The sequence below is a fragment of the Protopterus annectens genome, chromosome 11.part0 (genome assembly GCF_019279795.1).
Source record: "Protopterus annectens isolate FY-2018-M chromosome 11.part0, PAN1.0, whole genome shotgun sequence".
Classification (NCBI taxonomy): domain Eukaryota; kingdom Metazoa; phylum Chordata; order Ceratodontiformes; family Protopteridae; genus Protopterus; species Protopterus annectens.
Window position 1 is genome coordinate 514,545,854 of NC_056745.1, and position 20,880 is coordinate 514,566,733.

Genomic DNA, 20,880 nt, shown 5'->3' on the forward strand with positions numbered 1-20,880 from the left:
AAGGAGAGAGAACGACAGAGACGAGAGAGAGAGAGAGAGAGAGAGAAGAGAGAGGAGACAGAGAGAGAGACAGAGAGACAAAAGAGAGCGAGACAAGACACATTTTATCATCTGCAGTATCCATTTATCCTGAGTGATATGCTCCCATGGAATTGTATGCTTCCACTGACTGAGGAAGGAGCAGATCTTCGCTCCCAGAAAAGTAGTGGGATGGGTTGAAGTGGGATTTTGAGGGGTAGGAGGAGAGGTGCCGAGGGCATTCACAGATCTTTTGGGGGTGGGGGGCTGCGACCTTAGTCATACTGCCCCCCCAAGGTATGTGACACTGGTCTGTGTGACACTGATACCTGGACCTTTCTCCCGAGGGGATTTGACTTCATATTTTGGTGGAAAGGTTTAAGGTTTGCTTGGATAGTTTCTGCTGTATCTGGGTATGGCAAAAGATGAACAGCTCCTATACAGACTTCATTTGTCCCCCCCCCCTCCCCGGGTCCAGTTTCTCAAACACCTTCTCAGCTGGGGGACTTAGAGAAATTCCTCATCTAGTGAGGTATTAAGAAGTTTAATTTTCACTTGGTCTGACAGAGGTTGTACCCACAGCAAAGCACATCTCCCTGTGTTGGAACCCTTAGTCATCCTGCTGGATGCATCACTGTCACACAAATAAATTCCTGGAAACCTGGAGGCTTACACTACACACTTCATGATGTCACTCTGAAGGCCCTTATCTTGTACCCCCCTATGCCTTAGCTTTACTTGCTCCTGGACTGAGTAATGTACTTCAGCATATGGAAATGGCAGTTCAGAGCTCTCATGGTTAGGGTGGCTGAGGGGCAAATCTTCTTGCCAAGTATACTCTTCCTATTATTTAAGGGATTTTAGGCTGCAGGCCCAAATTATCCCTTAATGGACTCTATTCACACCATAGCTGGCTCTACTAGTGGATTTTCAGAGGTACCTGTTGGACCAGAGCACCCTAAAAAAATAATCAGGCTTCCTAAGGGGCAGCAGGAATAGAACCAGGCTGCAATGATATGTAAACAAACACATCACCTAAGACTTTGTGGGCTAGGGCCATCATCAGGGGTCTTGTAGCAAGGAAGCTCAACAGCTGTCAACTTGGGACTGGGAGAATTCCATAGCCTGACAGTTAACGGATTCCTTCATTCTATGAGACAGTATCCACAAAAGGTAAATTCTAAGGGGGCGTGGCAGAATAAAGTGTCTTCCAAGTCAGAATCCTAATACTGTTGAGGGGGAAAATGCTTTAGAGGATGAAGAGGAAATTACCTGACTGCAAGGAATCAGAGTCTTCCTGGGAGAATAAATCCCTTTTTCTATTCTTTTCCCATGGAAGGTTCCAGGCACATTTTCCCTTTCAAGGCTGGGCTCCCTGCACAAAACCTTGCACCAGTCTGATAAGGTTCTGTGGAGAGACTTGGGCTGAGGAGACGAGATCCAGGCAATGTTGGTTGGGGGAACCTATCATTTTGATTTGGGTGAAATGGCCTTGAGCAGAGGACAATGCCTCAGGTCATGGATGAGCAGCCGCAACCTCAATCTGGTTCCTAGGGATTTCCTCTTGAACAATTACTGGGGGAATACCAATCTCACCTTCAGTCACGCTGACCTTAAAGTTAAAGAAGCCTGATTTGCTTGAGTGAAGCTTCAGGACACGGCTGGCGATCTGTTAGCACAAAGGACTGGGCCTTAGTCATGGCAGCCTCCAGAGGAAACTTGCCAGCAGACTCTGGCTTAACAGGTGTCAGACCATGGGTCAGCAAAGGCACCTCACTTGAGTAGACAATCTCTAGATGAGGTGGGGAATTAAGGCACAGATATGCAGTCATCCTCCTGCACATCCTTATTTATTTTTTCATAGCAAGTGCTGCAAGCATTAAAACACCATCAAAATACGAAGACTATAAATAGTTCCCCAGTGGGATTTTCACCTCAATTCTCTAGTATTTCAAGCTGCCTTTATATTACTGATGCCTGACAGCAAGGACATCCAACAGCTGGGGGGTGATAGTATTAGGGTTAATGTAAGTAATTCCTTACGAAAGCGAGAAATCTTAAGACGAAGAACATTTGATCTTCAGAAACGTCATATCTCATGTGCTGTTTGGCACTTTTCCGTTAGGGGGTAAGCTTTACGGCGTGGATAATCTCTTCGGCATTTCTTCCCTATCACCTCCTGCGTAAATGTACTCTGCGTCATGCACCAACCCATGTTTAATATAAAAGCGACCTTATTCTCTCACTGCGATCCATAAACCGCTATCTTAGGCCTTCCTCTTTTCCTCTTACATGGCAGATCCATCCTTAGCATCTTTTTCCCAATATACCCATCATCTCTCCTCAGCACATGTCCAAATCAACGCAATCTCATCTCTCTTGCAATCAATGGAACACTAAAATCAAAACATCTTGGTTACCATACCTTACCTCAATTCTGCCAGTCTAAAACTCGAAAGCAGGAATTTTTTAAAGCCCAATGAATGCTTGTGAAATGTAGGCTTGTGTCCTTGAGTGATACCCAAGCTCCTAAAGTTGTAGCACTACAGGAGTCAAACTGGGTGGGATAACAACAGCCTGTGGCAGAGTCCTACATCAAATTCTACTACAATAGTAATCCATATGAACACAGATTCTTTACTTGTCCATGCAGGTTTCTTCCATGGAAATACAATTAGCAAATGATTTAGAGATTTTACTTTCACCCGAAGCTGTGAGATGTTAAAGCTGCTAGCAACAGAATTTTCAAAGCCAAGAATTTAATGACAATGCCTGGTAAAAAGGAAGCCAAGGCTTCTTTGACAAAAGTAAAAAATTCCCCAGGAGGTGCAACTTTACTACGGAGTCTCATAAGTATGCCTTTCAGAAGTCCCACTGTACGATAGAAGTCTAGGGAAATTCCAAAAGCAAACCAGCAGAAAAGGCTGAAAGGTACACTTTAAAAAGTTATGTATGTACCATAATTTGGCATCGGATGTTGTCCTTGTTCTGATTCACGTATGGGTCACAGTCCCCTGCTACATTCGCTCTTGGGTGACCTCAACGAATGATAAGCCAAAGCACTGTCAAGCCAAAAGAAGCTCTGCTTCTGGAGACAATAGTCACAAATGTATAGGATTTAGACCAAATGGCTGCTGCACAGATATCAATTGAAATTCTAGATGAAAATGCAAAAGGTTATGGCCATAGATCTAGTTGAATGCACATTAGGTGGAGTAGTTAGCTTCAAATTGTTATCATATATAAAAGAAATGCAATTAGAATCCACTTAACAGTTACCTTCATTACTGCCTGCCCTAAGCGATTAGGCGAGAAGGACACATAAACAATCCGATTTTCTGAAATGTTTAGTCCTGTGAAGAACGAAATGTAGTTGTCGATGCACATCCAGTATATGCAACAGGTACTCCCTTTTACTGGAAAAATTGGGAAAGAAGACTGGTAGCTGAATGGTCTGATTAATGTTGGATTCTGTAGTCACTTCAGGCATAAAAGACAGGTTATTGCGGAGGAAAGCTCTTTGTGGAAGATAATGTAAGGTGGTTTAGAGGAAAGAGCATGCAATTCAGAAACTCTTCTAGCCGAGGTGATGGCAACTAGAAAAAGTTTTCCAGGACAAAAAAAATATGTTGCAACCACTAGCTGGTTCAAAAGGTGAGTAAGGCCCTGGAGAATCAAGGGAAGATCCCAAGGGGGAGTGGGGTCTGACAGGAGGTCTGAGCAGGAAAGTCCCCTTCAAAAAAGCTTTAAATAACCTTGAAGAAGCTACAGATCCTGAAGACAGACCAGAGTGGAAGTTGGATATGACCACCAGCAAAAGCTCGATTGCGGCAAAGCTGGATCCCTCTCTCAACAGTGAAGCAAGAAAGGGCAGAATGGTAGGAATAGAGGCTGAATAAGGATCAACTTTCTCTTTAGCGGCCCAGATAAAAAAATCTGGGCCACTTTCTTATGGATACTTTTTTGGTCGAGGCCTTCTGAGAGGCTAAAATAATGGTCTTTACAGGAGAAGTGAGCCTGGACCCTATGACAATCACTGGAATTGGAGAAACCATGATGTTAGCTTGAGACTGGACAGATCTGGGTGGAGTCCCAGGGAGAGATGGGTTGGTTAGAAGATCCTGGTTGGGCTCCAATATCCATGTGGGATACTTCATATGAGACCAGAGGATGGGGAACCAAATCTGATGAGGCCAGTAAGGGGCAATAAGGATTACAGTACTCTTCAACCATTGTGATTTCTGAAGAAATTTTGGAATCAATGGTAGGAGAGGATAAGCACAGAGGAGATCAAAGAACCAATCATGGACTACAGCATCCCTCGGGGACTCCCCAGATGGGGGAATCGGCGAGAAGTACTTGCTGCACTTGCAATTCTGAGGAGAAAGCAAAGAGATCACAGCGAGGGCGACCACAGCAGTCAAAAAACTGATTTGCTACTGTTTGTTTGGGGGACCAATCATGGAGTGTCAGACCGTTTTTTTCCCTTTTTTAATTTCTCCAAGTCTTTTGGGTTTCTAATACCATGACGAGAATGGACCCCATTCCTAAGTCAAAGTACGATTAAAGTTCATGAAATTAGTATTGTCTCACTCTTTGATGTTAGCCAAAAGAATGTACTCTTACGCAGCACCATGATGTGCCCAGTAATGGCGACTTCTTTAATTGATGCAGTTATTTACATGAACTGGTAATGTATCTAAATAAGATTGTAAACTTTTTTTTTATAAGACCAGTTGCTCCTACTACTATTGGAACTGCCTGGGTATCTTACTACTATTGGAACTGCCTGGGTATCTTTCTTCCACATGGCTCTAGTTTCTGCCTGCAGATTGAGGTCTTTTATGACCGTCTCTGTACGCAAGACACTGTAGTCACTAGATGTGTCAATTTCAATGATCAATGCTACTTTTGTCTTTTCTTGGACCACTACATCCGGTTTTCTAGTATCCATCTTTTGGACCGTTGGTATTGGGTGATCCTATGTGATGTAGAACTTATTTTCTATGATTCTCTGTGGCTCATGTTTCCAGTGTTTTTCAGCCACTTCGATACCATGTTTGACAATTTCCAGTGTAACAATCCCACCACATTATTATGCCTTGTTATGCAGTCAACTTCTGCCGTGAGTGACAGCCATTGGTGGAGGTGTGTGTTTTCCAATTCGGTTCTACCGAAACCTACATATGTCCGTTTTCTCCACATGTTCAATGGACTTTAGTAAATCAGAGATATGCCATGACCCACTATCTTGGGCTGCCAATATTAACCTTTCATTTCCTGATGTAAATTCACCTCTCAACCATTCCTGCGTTTATTCTTGATCAACACAAGGCTCTTCCAGAAGTTTTCTATACTTGCAACTATATTTATGTTTTTTCTACATTTCTTACCTGCTCTCCTGGTCCTTCACCTTATATTCTTTCTTTTGTTTTTTTCTAGCACATTCAGTTGCTGCCTGGTTTTTATCCACTTCTGGCTTGATTTCCATTCCTGCTTGATGTCGATATGCTTCTGCTAAATTAAGCACAGATGTCATCTTAGATTTATTTTTATTCTCCTCAGGTTTCAAAAAGTACAGTTTTGTACCTATCATAAATGTAGATGTTAGAGTGTTCACACTGCTGCAGTCATCACACTTGGGTTATCCTGCAGTCAGGTGGTCCCCGCAGTCGGCCCGAGTTCCAAAGTCTTGGTCGGTTGCGGTCGCTTCTTCAAACCTGGCGTCAGTCGCGACAGGGTATAAAGGGCAGCCAAGCGCCATTTTCTTCGTTAGTTTCTTGCCTCAGATGTCAGGTGCCCCCAAATAGGAAGGCAATACATATTCCTAAGTAAATTACATAAGTAGAACACAATAGCTACAGCTGTAAACAAATACACCATATAGAAATACATCTTAAGATATTGTATAACCAGGGAGCTATAGATAAAACCCAGGTAAGAAGAGGGGATGGTGGAAGGGTAACCTGGACTGCAGCAGTGTGAACACACTAACATCTACATTTATGGTAGGTACAAAACTGTACTATGTTCATAGTGCTACACTGCTGCAGTCATCACACGTGGGTTGAATCCCAAAGCTAAGGCTGGGTGGCTGGTACTAAACAGGGTTTGGAGAAGCTAGTAGTCCCTGCAAAACTGCAGTGGCAAAGCCAGCTCTGGTTTTTGAGTATAGAGGTAAGTGGTAGTGCTTGGTGAAGGTGTGCACTGAACTCCCAAGTTGCAGCTTCCAAAATATCCTTGGTTGGTACCTCTCTGAGGAAGGCTGCTGATGTTGCTGTAGCCCTGGTGGGATTGGGGCCTAAATATTTACCAGGTACAGGTTTTCCCCATGGTGCGTGTAGCAGAAAGCAGGATACAATGTCCTATCCATTTTTGAAAATGGTCTCTGTTTTGATATAGGCTTTCCCTTGAGATCCTGCAGCATACCTGGGATACAAAAGAGCTTCAATCAGATTGTCTGAAAGCCTTTGTTTTATCCAAGTAGAAACGTAATTGCCTGTGAATGTCCAAAGAGTGTAGGAGCCTTTCCCCTTTATTCTGGGGGTTTGGATAAAAGGTGGGTAAATGAATGGCTTGGTTTAGGGCTACACTGGAGTTCGTAAAGAGACTCTTGTCTTGATGAAAAATGATGAAAGGCTCCACTGCCATTAGGGCCTGTAGCTCTGACTCTACGTGCTGAAGTTATTGCTAGCAGCAGGGCAGTTTTCCACGATAAAAACTGTAAATCTGCTGAAAAAGCTGGCTCGAAGGGCGGTAGTAAGTTTATGGGGTCCCAAGTTGGTGCTCTCCGGGGTGGTCTTATGTTCTTAGCCCTTCTGAGGTAGTCTTAATTATGGATGCGAAAAAATAAGAGGATCCATGTTGTAATGAGCTGAAATAGCTGAAGCGTGGATCTATATAGATGAAAAGGAAAGGCCTTTGTGCAACATCTCAGTTAAATATTGCAGAATCTGAGGAATATTTGGGACAAAGAAGGGTTTTTGGCCTTTAGCCTGATTCCAGAGCACAGAGATCTTTCCATTTGTCTGAGTAGGGGTTTTTTCCTGGTGCTGGAGTCTCTGGCCTCCAGAATGACACCCATAACAGCTGTAGAAGTGTTGACTAGGTTGTTTAGATAATCTGCCATGCAGCCAGATTTAAAGTCTTGAGTACTGGCTGTATTAGAATCTATTTTGCTGAGTTAGCAGGTGAGGGAATTTGAGGCAAGATCCATGAGTGGGCCTTGAGCCACATGTTCCTTAATATGTGGATACCAGTGTTGGCGTGGCCAGTCTGGAGCAAGGAATTATTATTTGTGGCCTCTCTGTCTAGTTTGTAGCAGCACCTTTTGCCAGAAAGGCAGTGGAGGGAAAAGAGCATGTACACTGTTAAGTGTTTTCCAACTGAATGAGGAAGGCATCCACTTTTTCCAAGCTAGTGTGTGGTATGTCCTTGTGTAAAACTTCGCGGTTGGTATTTTTGGGGAGACAAACAGATCTATGTCTGGGCTCCCCATTTTTGAGATTATCATTGTGAATACTTGTGGGTCTGAGTTTTTTTTCACTTTCGTGAGGATCCATGACATTTCTACTTAGTTCAGCTGCCATAGTATTTTTTCTTTCCTGGTTGAACTTGGTGAGGTCAGTGCCATATTATGCCACAAGGTCATTGCTGCATACCATGGGGAGTAGGAATGTATTGCCCCACTTGTTTATGTACCACATCACTGTGGTGTTGTATCTGTCTATTATTAGAAGTTGTCCTGGACATGCTGGGAGGAGGGAGTCCCTGAAGAGGCTGTTAGGGCATTTTGTACAGCTAGCATCTCTTTTTGATTGATGTGGAGATGCATTTTGATCTACAGTGAACCATTTGCCTTAGAATACACTGTCCTGCCATGTGTACTCCCAGAAGTAATCTTGTTTGCCTGGCTGTGGGCAAAGTGAAGAAAGCCTGACCCGCTTGTTGAGGTGACATACCTGGAAGCCCACCATGAAACTCCTGTTTGAAGGCAGGGAATGAGTGCTATTATGTGTTTCAAGCTGTGCAGGTCCATGCAGCTTTTCAGGTACCATTGTAATTTCCTCATATGCAGTTTGGCATATGGTATTGAAGTAAGTATACAAGATGCCATGAATCCCAAAGACCTACAAATTTTTCTTGCAGGGAATTTGGTTTTGTTGCCATCATTTTGAAGTATTGAGTCAGTTGTCCTTGCTTGTCTGGTGATGAGATAAACCATCCTGGGCCGTTGTATTTAAGCTGGCACCCAGGAATATTATGTCTTGTGGGGGCACCAGTTTGACTTCTTTTCATTTTACAGTACCTACCCTGGGCCAACTTAGTAGTTTTTTTACAAGCATGGAGATGTTTTTAAAGAATGTCATTGCTTTCTGCTTGGACTGGGGCACAGTCATCTGGAGAGTATGGATATATTTGGATTCCTCACTTTGTCTGCGGTAATGTAAGTACTGGTGCCAGGCATTTTGTAGCAAGACCCTGGGCCATGATAGATAGATAAGCCAAAGGGCAGTGCAGAGAATTGATAATGAGTTGTATCTGCTATAAATCAAGAGGCATGTTCTGCAATTTTGTCTGATAGGGACATGCAGGTATGCCTCCTTGAGGTCCAGTCCAAACGTTGCTAATAAACTTCTTGCCCAGCATGGGAAGAAGTTGCTGTGAATGTGAAACATCTTGAATTTGAGTACTTCCAGGCATGTGTTTAGAATTGAAAGGTCCAGAATGGGTCTCCAGGCTTTGTCCTTTCGTGGAACCAGAAAGATTCTTGCGTAAAATCCTTGTCCTTGCTCCTGTGCAGGAACCTGTTGTACAGCACTCATGGACATGAGAGCCATTATTTGTCTTTGAGCCTCTGTCCATTGATTTGATGGCAGGTTTGGCATTCCTTTTATCCTTGTTAAAGTGTGAAGGATGGAGACCCTGTGTATCCTTGAGTTACAATATTTGGGACCCATTTGTATATTTTTGTTGATATTGCCAATTGTCTGCAAAAAGGGTGCAAGATTTTCCTCCCAAAGGGAGCTGCCAAGAGTGATTTGCTTGGCAGTCTGACGAGGGTAAGTCATTGTGATTGTCTTCCTAATAGTTTTGAGACCTGTCTTCTCACTCCTTTCGGGGTGGCAGGTAGCACCCACATTATTAGGTGGCCTGTAAGGAGCCTTGTGGCTGACCTCTGCCCCTTGAAGCGTCTGGCTAACCCCTCTGTGGTCTGTCCAGAAGTTGGAAAGGACTAGTTTTTTGGTTGGCCAATTTCTGCTGAAGCGAGGGAGTTGAACCCTATAAAAAATCCTGTGACAGTCTGCATAGATTTTTACCTTATCCACTATTTTCTTTAGAAACCTCTTCTGCTTTCACTTTTCTGATAAAACATCCAGCTATAAGGGGTGCATCCAATAACTTTGCTTTAACATGATCTGGTAAAGTTTGTTCTTTTAACCTAGCATGCCTACGAATGACAGACCCTGTTACAGCTGGGGGGCATAGACTGATAGGTTTTCCCAGCTGAAGGATAGAGCATCCACTTTCCATGCTTTTTTGTGATGAGTTCTTGTGCAGAATTTGTCCAACTGATAATTTTGAGGAGAGGCAAATAGATCTAAGTCTGGGCTCCCCATTTCTGTGTTAACATGCTGAAGATTTGTGGATCAGTTTCCATTCGTTGCGGGTCCATAAGATTTCTGCTTAGGTCTTCTGCCAGAGTATTTTTGCTTTCCCTGGCAGCAGGCAGTGAAGATGTATTTGGTAAGTCAAGGCTGTGCCTTCCTAGGGGCCATGGCTAGTCTGCAAAGGGGGTAGGAATGTGTACCCTAGCTTCTTTCGTGCCATATAACTTCTTGAATTGCTGTCAGTCTTTATCGAGTAGATTGTCCTGGATGAAATAAGTCCTTGGTGGCTGTCAAATTCTGAACAGCTAGCATTTCTTTCTGGTTGATATGCAGATGCATTTTGGTTTGGGCTTCACATTTGCCCTGAATGCACCCCTCCTACTTGGTGGGCCCCCCAAGCATGAGTCCTGATGAGTCTGTAGTTAGGAGTTTGGGTGACAGGGGTAGAGTGAATGACAGTAACTTGTTTTGGTGACATGTCTCTGCCCACCAAAGAAACTCCTGTTGTAGGCAGGGAATGAGAGGAATCATGGTTTCCAGACTGTGACGATGTTTTTAGGTACCATTGAAGTTTCCTCATATGCAGTCTCGCATATGGAATTAGTATAATGGGGGATGCCATGAACCCCAAAGGCTGCAGAATATGTCTTGCAGATAACTTTGTGTGTCCATTTGTTTGAAGTATGTTGTCAGTTGCCTTTGTTTCTCTGGCGTGAGGTAAGCCGTCTGGGCAGTTGTATTCAAGCTAATTTGAGAGGGTACCAGTTGTGATTTCTTTTCGTTTATGGTGTACCCTAGGCATGCTAGAAGCCTTTTTACAAATGCCAGATGTTCAAGCAGAGGACAAGGACACTCTTCTTCAATGAGACAATCATCCAGATAAGGATAGATTTGAATGTTTGTCTGCAGAATGCAATTACTGGTGCCAGGCACTTTGTAAAGACCCTAGGCACAGTAGATAAGCCAAAAGGCAGTGCAGAGAATTGGTAAAGCAAAAAATCTGCTTTTGAAGTGGAGGGAATCTTCTGCACTGATTCCCTTATTGGGATAATGCAGGTATGCCTCTTAAGTCTACAGTTACTAACCAAGCATTCTTCCTAGCATAGGCAGTAGCTGTTGTAAAGTCAGCATTTTGAATTTTGGAATGTCCAGGAACCTGTTCAGAATCGATAAGTCCAGTATTGGGTAGCCTTATGAATTGTTTTCTGGGTACCAGAGAAAAGTCTTAAGAATAAAAACCTTGTCCCTTTTCCATTTCTGGTATCGATTGACATTCAGCCCCGCTATCCATGAGGGACATGACTTGTTTCTGGGCCTCTGCCCACTGGTTTTGTGGCAGATACAGCCATCCGTTTGGAATTGGCAAAGTATGGAAATGAAATCCGTATCCCTGGGATACTATGTTTAATACCCACTTGTTCTGGGTAATTAACTGCCAATTTTGAGCATGAAGTGCTAGTTTTCCCCCCCAAGGGGGCTGCCAAAAGATAAGTGTTTGGTGATGGTAGAGGAAAGTTATGGAGACTGCCTACTGTAGGGTTGTGCTTTGCTTCCTCCAGATTTGGAGGTGGAGACACCCCACACCCCATTGCTTCGACCTGTAAGAAACCTGTGATTGATATACAGAGCCTTTTGAGCGCCTGGGTTTGCCCTGAGTGGCTCTGTTGGACACAGGAAAGGACCAATTTTAGTAGGCCAGTGCCTACTGAACCTGGGTGGCGCTACTTGCAAAAAATCTTTAACAGTTTGCATAGATTTAGCTTTGTCTTCCATTTTCTTCAAAACCTCTTCTGCCTTATTACCAAACAGAGTATCATGCTGCAAAGGGGGCATCCAACAATTTGAAACTTTAACATGATCAGGCAGATTTGCAGCCCTTGAGCCAGAGAGCGTACCTTCTAATCCTAGAATCCAGTAGCAGCCATTTCTAAGAGGCCTCCCAAAGGGATCAAAAACCACATTACAAAGTATGCTTTCCAACCTGTTCTGCTGAATGCAATGAAATCCTACCAACTCTATTTTCCACCTTGCAATCAGAAATCCAACATAATTTCTGTTTCACAGTGAAGCCCATTATGGCATGCTTTCTTTGATGTTTGTAGCTTATATGAAACTGGCAGTTTAAGAGCCCACTGATTGCCAAGGTTGCAGGCATTATAAACTTCTTGCCCCACCCAATGCTGCCTTTCAGGAATCTCTATCAGAAGGGGTAGGATTTTTGGCTGAAGAAGCCTTAACACCCTTGGGACCCTGAGAAATGGTCTCAGGATCAGCAGCAGGATTTTTGAAAAGAAATTTGAGTCAGGAACCCTGTAATACCTGTCATACAGCATACTAGGAGCCATGCTCAATTATGAGAACACATCATCAACAAGGTCTAATACAGGAGGTATTGCCAAAGGCCTATACTGACGAAGGAAATCCCTAACCCTCTTTTTTGATTCAGAGAAGTCCTGACTCTCCCAGTGAAAATGTTCCCTTAAAAGTATGCAAAGCCTCTCCAAAAGTGTAATCCTCAGGAGGAGATGCAGATGGGATGGATTCCTCTGCATCAGAATCCAAATACAGTGGAATAGAAAATTCCTGATCAGAAGAGGAATCGGAAGAAATGGAAACCTGATCTGAAGGTTCATAATCAGTGCCTTGCCTAGGCCTTTTAGCAGGAGTGGGGGATGGTAACCCCTGATCAAGGTAATTAAATCCTCAGCCATTTTGATCATCTGTTTTTTAGGCATAGGGGCCTGAGTATGTGGCTCATGCGTTGTTTTTTTTAGACATAGAAGTTGTTTTTGACCTTGTTTTTGTTGCTGGCGTCTGTTTAATATAAAAATGATGAGGCCTGAAAATACCCTCAGAAGGCTTGATTGCTCACCCTCAGCTCTGGACCCATCAAGGAGACATCCATGGGTTCAATACTCAGAATCTCACGGCATGCACTGGACTTGAATGGTGGTCTCTGTAGAGATATAGGCCTGTATTTCGAAAGTGAAATTTATCAGGGACTACTGCGAAGGTGCCTCACAGAGTACCGGTGAACCAGTGACTGGCTTAGGAGAAGCTTTGTTGTCGGTTTTGGACCTAGATGCTCGGTCTCTCTTTTCCCTTGGGTTTTTTGTGAACTCCGGTAGTCGAATTGCTAACAAACGACATTTCAGGATAGTTGAATCTTGAACCAAAATATTTAGAGGCAAAAATATACAGACGCTTGATAGTGCATTGGTTACATCTAGCACAAAACACAGACAGCAAGGCACGTTGTGATCAGGGCATGGAATACAGTACAAATGAAAATCCTTATGAGGTATTTGCTTCCCACAAGTAATGCAATTATTAACTTTTACTGACATGTTGGGAGCAAGAAAAAGCTTTTTCCCCAATGGAATACTTGGCTTTTAGTTTGAAGACTTTGGTTCTGAAACTTCGAATCCCGAAAACTTCAGAGTCGGCCACGACCGGCGCCTACGAACTGCTTCTGCTTCGGGCACCACCGGCAAGAAAAGGCTAAAATAAAATGAAACGTCTTTAGCTGCATGTTTTATTCCCCTGACGACCTGGCGTCATGTAAGAGGAGACAGCAACCCGGCCTTGAACCAGAACTGTTATTCAGGCCGACTGAGGGCAACCTGCCAACAGATTACTCAAATGTAATGGCCTGCAACAGTGACTACAAAGTTAGGACAGGAAAAGAAGCAAATTGATTTATAGCTTGGATCTTGTTCCTAGAGTGTCAATGCTGTTTTCCACGGTCATTTAAGTCTCCAAGTACTCCTTACCAAGCTTTATTAGCATTTGTTCATGTTTTATTGCTGATCCTTCAATTCCCCCAAGTATTTATACCCCTCCCACTACTCAGAGTTCTTTTACACAGGTTCATAGGTTGGTACTAGGCTATTTGGCAATCTTTTGGTATTGAGATGGAGCGATATGGGGGGTGAAAAGGGGGGTAGGAAGTTGGCACTAAATTGATTTATGGGATATTGGCAATATCAGCAGGATCAGTATATTTAATACCATTCCTGTGCTTCAAACAGATCTGAGCATTGCCGACTGGAATTCTTGACACCTTTATAGAATGCACCTTGTATTTGTCTTTGGAATATTTGTCAGACGCATTTTTTATTAACTAGCTTTTGAGGATTTTATGAGGGATCTCAGCTTCTTACTGAGACTGGTGAGGGAATTTTTTGCATCCTGGGATTTTCCTCTTTTCTGAAACAGTTTCTTCCTTCTGTTGTACAGTTTACAGAAGGGAACCACCAGACTGGCTTCCTTTTTTTTGGAGAAGAGCATCTTGGTTCTATTTGGGATGGCCTGATTCGTACACGAGTGGATCCATTCATTACAATTACCCATAGTGTGGAATTCTACAGTCGAGACTTTCACAGATCCCATCTGCATGGGTGTTTGTGAGTTGTCACTTCTGACTTCAGTAGCATGAAGTTGGCTTTGGAGAAGTTTAAGGAGGTTTCCTTACTGGGGGGGTGGGGGTGGGATGTGTGGATGTCAGAAGACGTTTACATGGTCAGACCTGATGACAGCCAGGGGGTGACCAATGGTGTGGAGCATCCCATGTTGAAGACAGGTCAGCATTTCCAGCCTTTTGGATGGTTGTTGACCTGGCCAACTGATAATTAGACCAGGGAAATAGATCTATGTTTGGCTCCCCAGTTTTGGTAGATGCTGAAGATTTGGGATCCCTTCCATTCGGGGTATAAGGTTTTCTTAGGTATTTTCCAAATATTTTTTTAAGGTGTATGGAGCTTGAAGATGGGTTTGGTAAGTCAAGGTGTTTCCAAGGCCATGGCTAGTCTGCAAAGGGGAGGAATTTAAAGCTGTTGTTGGGCAACTAAATGTGGTGTTATCAGTTTATCAGTACACTCTTCCTAATTAGTCTTTAGGCTGTCAGGCATTTTTGAACAGCTAGCCTTCTTTCTGGGTTTATATCAGAGCTTTGACAGGCTCATTTGCCCAGAATGATTCTCCATTTTGGGCCTCAAGCATAGTCTGGGTTGATGAGTCTGTAGTTAGGGCTTGTGGGGTGGACAGGGGGTAGAGTGAATGACAGTAAATTTGTTTTGGTGACATGTCTCTGCTCACCAAAGAAACTCCTGTTGTAGGTGGCAGGAATGAGATGAATCATGGTTTCCAGACTGGGATCAATGGATGTTTTAGAGTACCATTGAGTTTCTACATAAGGCGCGCAGTCCTTGATATGGAATTAGTATAATCGGGGGGATGCCATGAACCCCAAAGGCTTATGAATATGTCTTACAGTGATAACTTTTGTGTGTCCATTTGATTGAAGTATCAAAGCCGGGTCAGTTGCCTCTTGTTTCATCTGGCGGAGGTAAGTCATTGCCTGGGCAGTTACGGTAGATTCAAGCTTTCAATTTTGAGAGGGTACCAGTTGTGATTTCTTTTCTGCTTTATGGTAAAAACCCTAGGCATGCTAGAAGCCTTTTTACAAACGCCAGATGTTCAAGCAGAGGACAAGGACACTCTTCTTCAATGAGACAATCATCCAGATAAGGATAGATTTGAATGTTTTTGTCTGTGAGAATGTGTAATTACTGGGTGCCAGGCACTTTGTAAAGCACCCTGAAAAGGTAGATAAGCCAAAAGCAGCAGAGAATTGGTAATGCAAAAATCTGTTGCTGAAGTGGAGGAATCTTTCTCGCATGATTTCCTTATTGGGATATGCAGGGTATGCCTCTTAAGTCTATAGTTACTAAATTCAAGCGATTCTTCCTAGTTATAGGCAGTAGCTGTTGTAAAGTCAGCATTTTGAATTTTGGAATGTCCAGGAATGTGTTCAGAATCGGGGAGCAGGTCCAGTATTGATCGCCCATGAATTGTTTCTTTTCTGGGTACGGTCAGGAAAGTCTTGAATAAAAACCTTTGTCCCTTTTTCCATTTCTGGTATCGACAATTGAATATTCCTCGGTACATCCATGAGGGACATGACTTGTTTCTGGGGCCTCTGCCCACTGGTTTTTTGTGTGTGCAGATATGGTGCTGCCATAACTGCTTTAAACGGCAAAAGTATGGAAATGGAAATCCGTGATCCCTGGGATACTATGTTTACTCACCCAACTTAATTTCCTGGGTAATTAACTGCCACATTTTGAGTTAGAAGTGTTAGTTTTCCTCTCAAGGGGGCGTGCCAAAAGATAAGCGTTTGCAGTGATGGGTAGAGTGAAAGTTATGGAGACTGCCTACTGTCAGGGTTGTGCTTTGCTTCCTCCAGACTTGGAGGTGGAGACAATCTCCCACACCTACCCCATTGTTTGACCTGTAAGAAACCTGTGATTGATATGCATAGAGCCTTTTGAGCGCTTGCCTGTTCTTGAGTGGCTCTGTTGGACACAGAGAAAGGACTAATTTAGTAGTAGTAACAAAGTCGCACTGAACCTGGGTGGCGCTTACTTGCAAAAAAAATCTTTAACAGTTGTGTTGCATAGATTTAGCTTTGTCTTCCATTTTCTTCTCAAACCCTTCTTGCCTTATTACCAAACAGAGTATCAATATGCCGCAAAAGGCATCCAACAATTTAGCTTTAACATGATCAGGCAGATTTTGCGGTTCTGAGCCAGGCATGCCTTCAATCACAGAGATCCAGTAACGGGCGGCTCCTACAAGAGAAGCCTCCCAAGGGATCACAAACCATTGCAAAAGTATGCTTTCCAACCTGTTCTGCTGGAATGCAATAAATCCTGCAACTCTATTTTCCACACAATCAGAAATCAACATCATTTTCTGTTTCAGTAAGCCCATAGCATGCTGTTGATGTTTAAGCATATGAAACTGGCAGTTTAAAGCCCCTGATTGCTAAGCATGCAGGTAGACGATAAACCTTCTACCCAATTCATCGCCTGGAATCTTATCAGTGCGGTAGGATTTTTGGCATTAGAAGCTCTTACTGATATCTTTGGGACCCTGAGAAATGGTCTCAGGATCAGCAGCAGGATTTTTGAAAAGAAATTTGAGAGAGTCAGGAACCCTGTAATATCTGTCTGGCATACTAGGAGCCATGCTCAATTACGAGAACACATCATCAACAAGGTCTAATACAGGAGGTATTGCCAAAGGCCTATACTGACGAAGAAAGAAATCCCTAACCCTCTTTTTTGATTCAGAGAAGTCCTGACTCTCTCTCTCTAGTGCAGTGAAATGTTCCCTTAAAAGCATGCAAAGCCTCCCAAAAGTAAAAATCCCTGAGGAGATGCAGATGGGATGGATGACCTTTCTGCATCAGAATCCAAATACAGTGGAATGGTGGAAAATTCCTGATCAGAAGAGGAATCGGAAGAAATGGAAACCTGATCTGAAGGTTCATAATCAGTGCCTTGCCTAGGCCTTTTAGCAGGAGTGGGGGATGGTAACCCCTGATCAAGGTAATTAAATCCTCAGCCATTTTGATCATCTGTTTTTTAGGCATAGGGGCCTGAGCATGTGGCTTCAAGTGCGCTAAGTTTCTTTTTAGACATAGAAGTTGTTTTTGCGAACCTTGTTTCTCGTTGCTGGCAGTCTTGTTTAATATAAAAATGATGAGGCCTGAAAATACCCTCAGAAGCCGGTGCCTGCTCAGCAGCTCTGGACCCACCCAAGGGAGAGACATCCATGAGTTCACACTCAGAACTTCACGCATACTGACTTCTCAATGGGTCTCTGTGAGAGGCCTGTGGACTCCTGCAGTGGGGGGCACGACTCAGGGACTGCGGGCAGCTCACAGAGTACCGTGAAACCAGTGACTGGCTTAGAGAAGCTTTGTTGTCGGTTTTGACCCAGATGTCGGGTCTCTTTCTTGGTTTTGTGAACTCCGTAGTCAAATGTGACCATAACAAACGTAGCATTTCAGGATAGTTGAATCTTGAACCAAAATATTTAGAGGCAAAAATATACAGACTGATAGTGCATTGCTTTAGACCCAGTACAAAACACAGACAGCAAGGCACGCTATTGTGATCAGGGCATGGAATACAGTACAAATGAAAATCCTTATGAGGTATTTGCTTCCCACAAGTAATGCAATTATTAACTTTTACTGACATCGGTAAGGAGCAAGAAAAACTTTCCCCAATGGGGTACTTGGCTTTAGTTTGAAGACTTTGGTTCTGAAACTCGAATACGAAAACTTCAGGAGTCGGCCGACCGGCACTTACGAACTGCTTCTGCTTCGGGCACCACACGGCAAGAAAGACTAAATAAAATGGCGTCAGCTGCATGTTTTATACCCCCTACGACCTGACGTCATGTAAGAGGAGACAGCAACCGACGCCGGAACCAAGACTTTGTTATTCAGGCCGACTGAGGGCAACCTGCCAACAGATTACTCAAATGTAATGACTGCAACAGTGACTACAAGTTAGGACAGGAAGAGCAAATTGATTTATAGCTTGGATCTTGTTCCTAGGTGTCAATGCTGTTTTCACGATTAATTTAAGTCTTCTCAAGTACTCCTTACCAAGCTTTATTCGCATTTGTTCATGTTTTATTGCTGATCCTTCAATTCCCCAAGTATTTATACACCCCCCTCCCTGCTCAAGTTCTTTTACAGGTTCATAGGTTGGTACTAGGCTATTTGGCAATCTTTTGGTATTGAGATGGGCCGTATAGATAAAGTAGTTGGGGTTGGCACTAAATTGATTTGCCAGGATATTGGCAATATCCTTGGGATCAGTATATTTAATGCCATTCTGTTGTAGCTCAGAGCAGATCTGAGCATTGCCATTTAGATTCTTGACATAACTATAGAATGCCTTGTGTTGTCTTTGGAATATTTGTCAATTTTATTTTCGTAACTAGCTTTTGAGGATTTTATGAGGGATCTCAGCTTCTTACTGAGACTGGTGAGGGAATTTTTTGCATCCTGGGATTTTCCTCTTTTCTGAAACAGTTTCTTCCTTCTGTTGTACAGTTTACAGAAGGGGACCACCAGACTGGCTTCCTTTTTTTGGAGAAGAGCATCTTGGTTCTATTTGGGATGGCACGATTCATGCACGAGTGGATCCCTAAGAGCCTTAGTGTAGATTCTACAGTCGAACTTTCAGATCCCATCTGCATGGGTGTCGTGAAGTTTGTCACTTCTGACTTCAGTAGCATGAAGTTGGCTTTGGAGAAGTTTAAGGAGGTTTCCTTACTGGGGTGGGTGGGATGTGGATGTCAAGGGTGATTTGCTTATGGTCAGACCTGACCAATGAGGGGGTGACCAATGGTGTGGAGCATCTATCTCCCATGTTGGTAATGACCAGGTCTAGGATATTGAGCGGTGGGACAATGGATTAGTTGATCCAGGCTGTTGAATTTATGAATTCCAAGAACCATTGGGAAAAGGAGTTGGTGCCCGAGTAGTTTTCCCAGTTAATGGTAGGAAGGAAATCACCCAGTGTCAGGGTGTTTGGTTGTATCTTAATATTTTCCAGTATGTTTAGAAAGGTGTAGTGAGAACCTTGGGGCATGGTGGGGATCTGTAGCGAGCTACAATTTGGAATGCAGTCTTACCTAGTGTTCGTTGCACCTGGAGAATTTCAGATGCATTGTGTTGGGCAACTAGCCTGGAGGTGTGAATATCCTTGGTGAATATGGACACTCTTCCACCTTTAGTGTTTTGGTCTTGGTTTTGTGGCCAAAAAGTGTTGTAGCCTGGTATTGCAGGGGTGCTCTCTGGAGCCTTGAACCAGGTCTCAGTTACTGCACAGATATCGATGTTCTCCATTTTTAGGAGGACATCGAGAGAGTGCATTTTGAGGTTTAGACTTCTAGCATTGAGTAGCATTACCTTCAGATTTTGCATGCTTGTATCTGTTACGGTGGTGGTTTCATCCTTTGAACCTTGCCTAAAAAAGGTACTATAGGGGTGGCAAGAGCTTTAGCCAGTAACCTGAATCCCAGGGGTGACAGGTGCAGACCATCTCTGGCAAAGCATCGTGGTTTGTCGATCATGTCTTCCCAGGTAGACAGATACTGGATCCCCTCTTAATGACACCAGAAGCTTAGCCAATTGTTGAAGTCAATCATTTTGTCCTTATACTGTGGTATCACTCTGGGCGAAGGCAGGATGCTACTCGGGGCTAGGGTCATACCTGCCTGGGTCACATGATCCAAGAGCTCTTCCATGTCTCTTTTCATGTAGTCCAGGGAGGTTTGTCTCAAGTCATTCACTCCAGAATGGACAATGACAGAGTCGTATTTGTACTTGTTGTGGAATGACCTGAGTGCATGAGTTATGTGGCAGATCCTAGCACTAGACAGGCAGTGGACTGCAATTCTCTCCTTGCTCAGCCTGGTGAGTGGGACATCAGTGTGCCTGACTATAGAGTCACCTATGACTAAAGTGTTGAGTACATTGCCTTGCCTTAGGCGCTGTTGTTGGGTGGCACACTGGTGTTGTGAGCGGTGTGTCACTTTGGTTGTGACTGCTGTTTGTTTGCATTTCAGCTTCAGGAGGTCCTTGTTGCTTGGGCAGGTTAATGTTAAGGGCCTCCACATATGTGGGTTTAGTGTTGCTATGTGTGGATGTTGATGGTGTGGGTTTTGAAGGGCTATGAGTTGCTTGAGGTGTAGTGCAGGTGTTAACCATTCTCCTCGACTGTCTAGCACAATCTTGGCCGGAGAAAGCTTTGCTTCCAGTTTGGCTATGTAAGTGCATCTCTCGCAGGTTGTGCTGTGTTGGGCCATTTGGTAGAGGACAGGATTGTCTGTGTACATGAGGCAGTTGCCACATTGCCACAGTATGCCCAGATTCACCAGGTGGACAGGAGAAATCACCGGAAGCTGACCTATGGACATGCCTGTTTAAGTGCTTTTTTTGTAAAATTTAAGAGCTGTTTTCCCTTACCTTTACAAGGTACTTTGCAATCACAGGCTGTTTAGTGCCTACAATTAATTTCTTTATTGACAAGGAGAGTTGAGTGCTTGTACCACATTCTTTTCCCAAACTGATGTTTTCCTGGTGCTGCAATTTTCCTTTTTTAAAGGTTGCTTTTGCACATTTATCAAGACCAAATGACATTCCAATATCATCTGAAAAAGTTTTGACAACCTGCAGCTGTGCTTTCAGTTCCTCATCTGATGAGCTATACAATTTTCCCCAGTTATGTGAGCTGCAATGAGAAGGCGGTGTGAAGAGATCACCCATTCCCAAACACTCATGGCCTCTCTGCAAAGGCAGTAAGAACAGGATCCTCCTTGTTTATTGATGTACCAGACTACGGACGTTGTCTGTGTGAACTGCAATGGTCCTTAGAGGGAG

General features: G+C 43.6%; 1 protein-coding gene across 1 annotated transcript in view; it reads right to left on the bottom strand.

The window, feature by feature from the left end:
• MDM2 (MDM2 proto-oncogene) overlaps window positions 1–20,880 on the bottom strand; it is a gene marked incomplete in the record, with an annotated part of 152,118 nt that overhangs the window by 2,136 nt on the left and 129,102 nt on the right.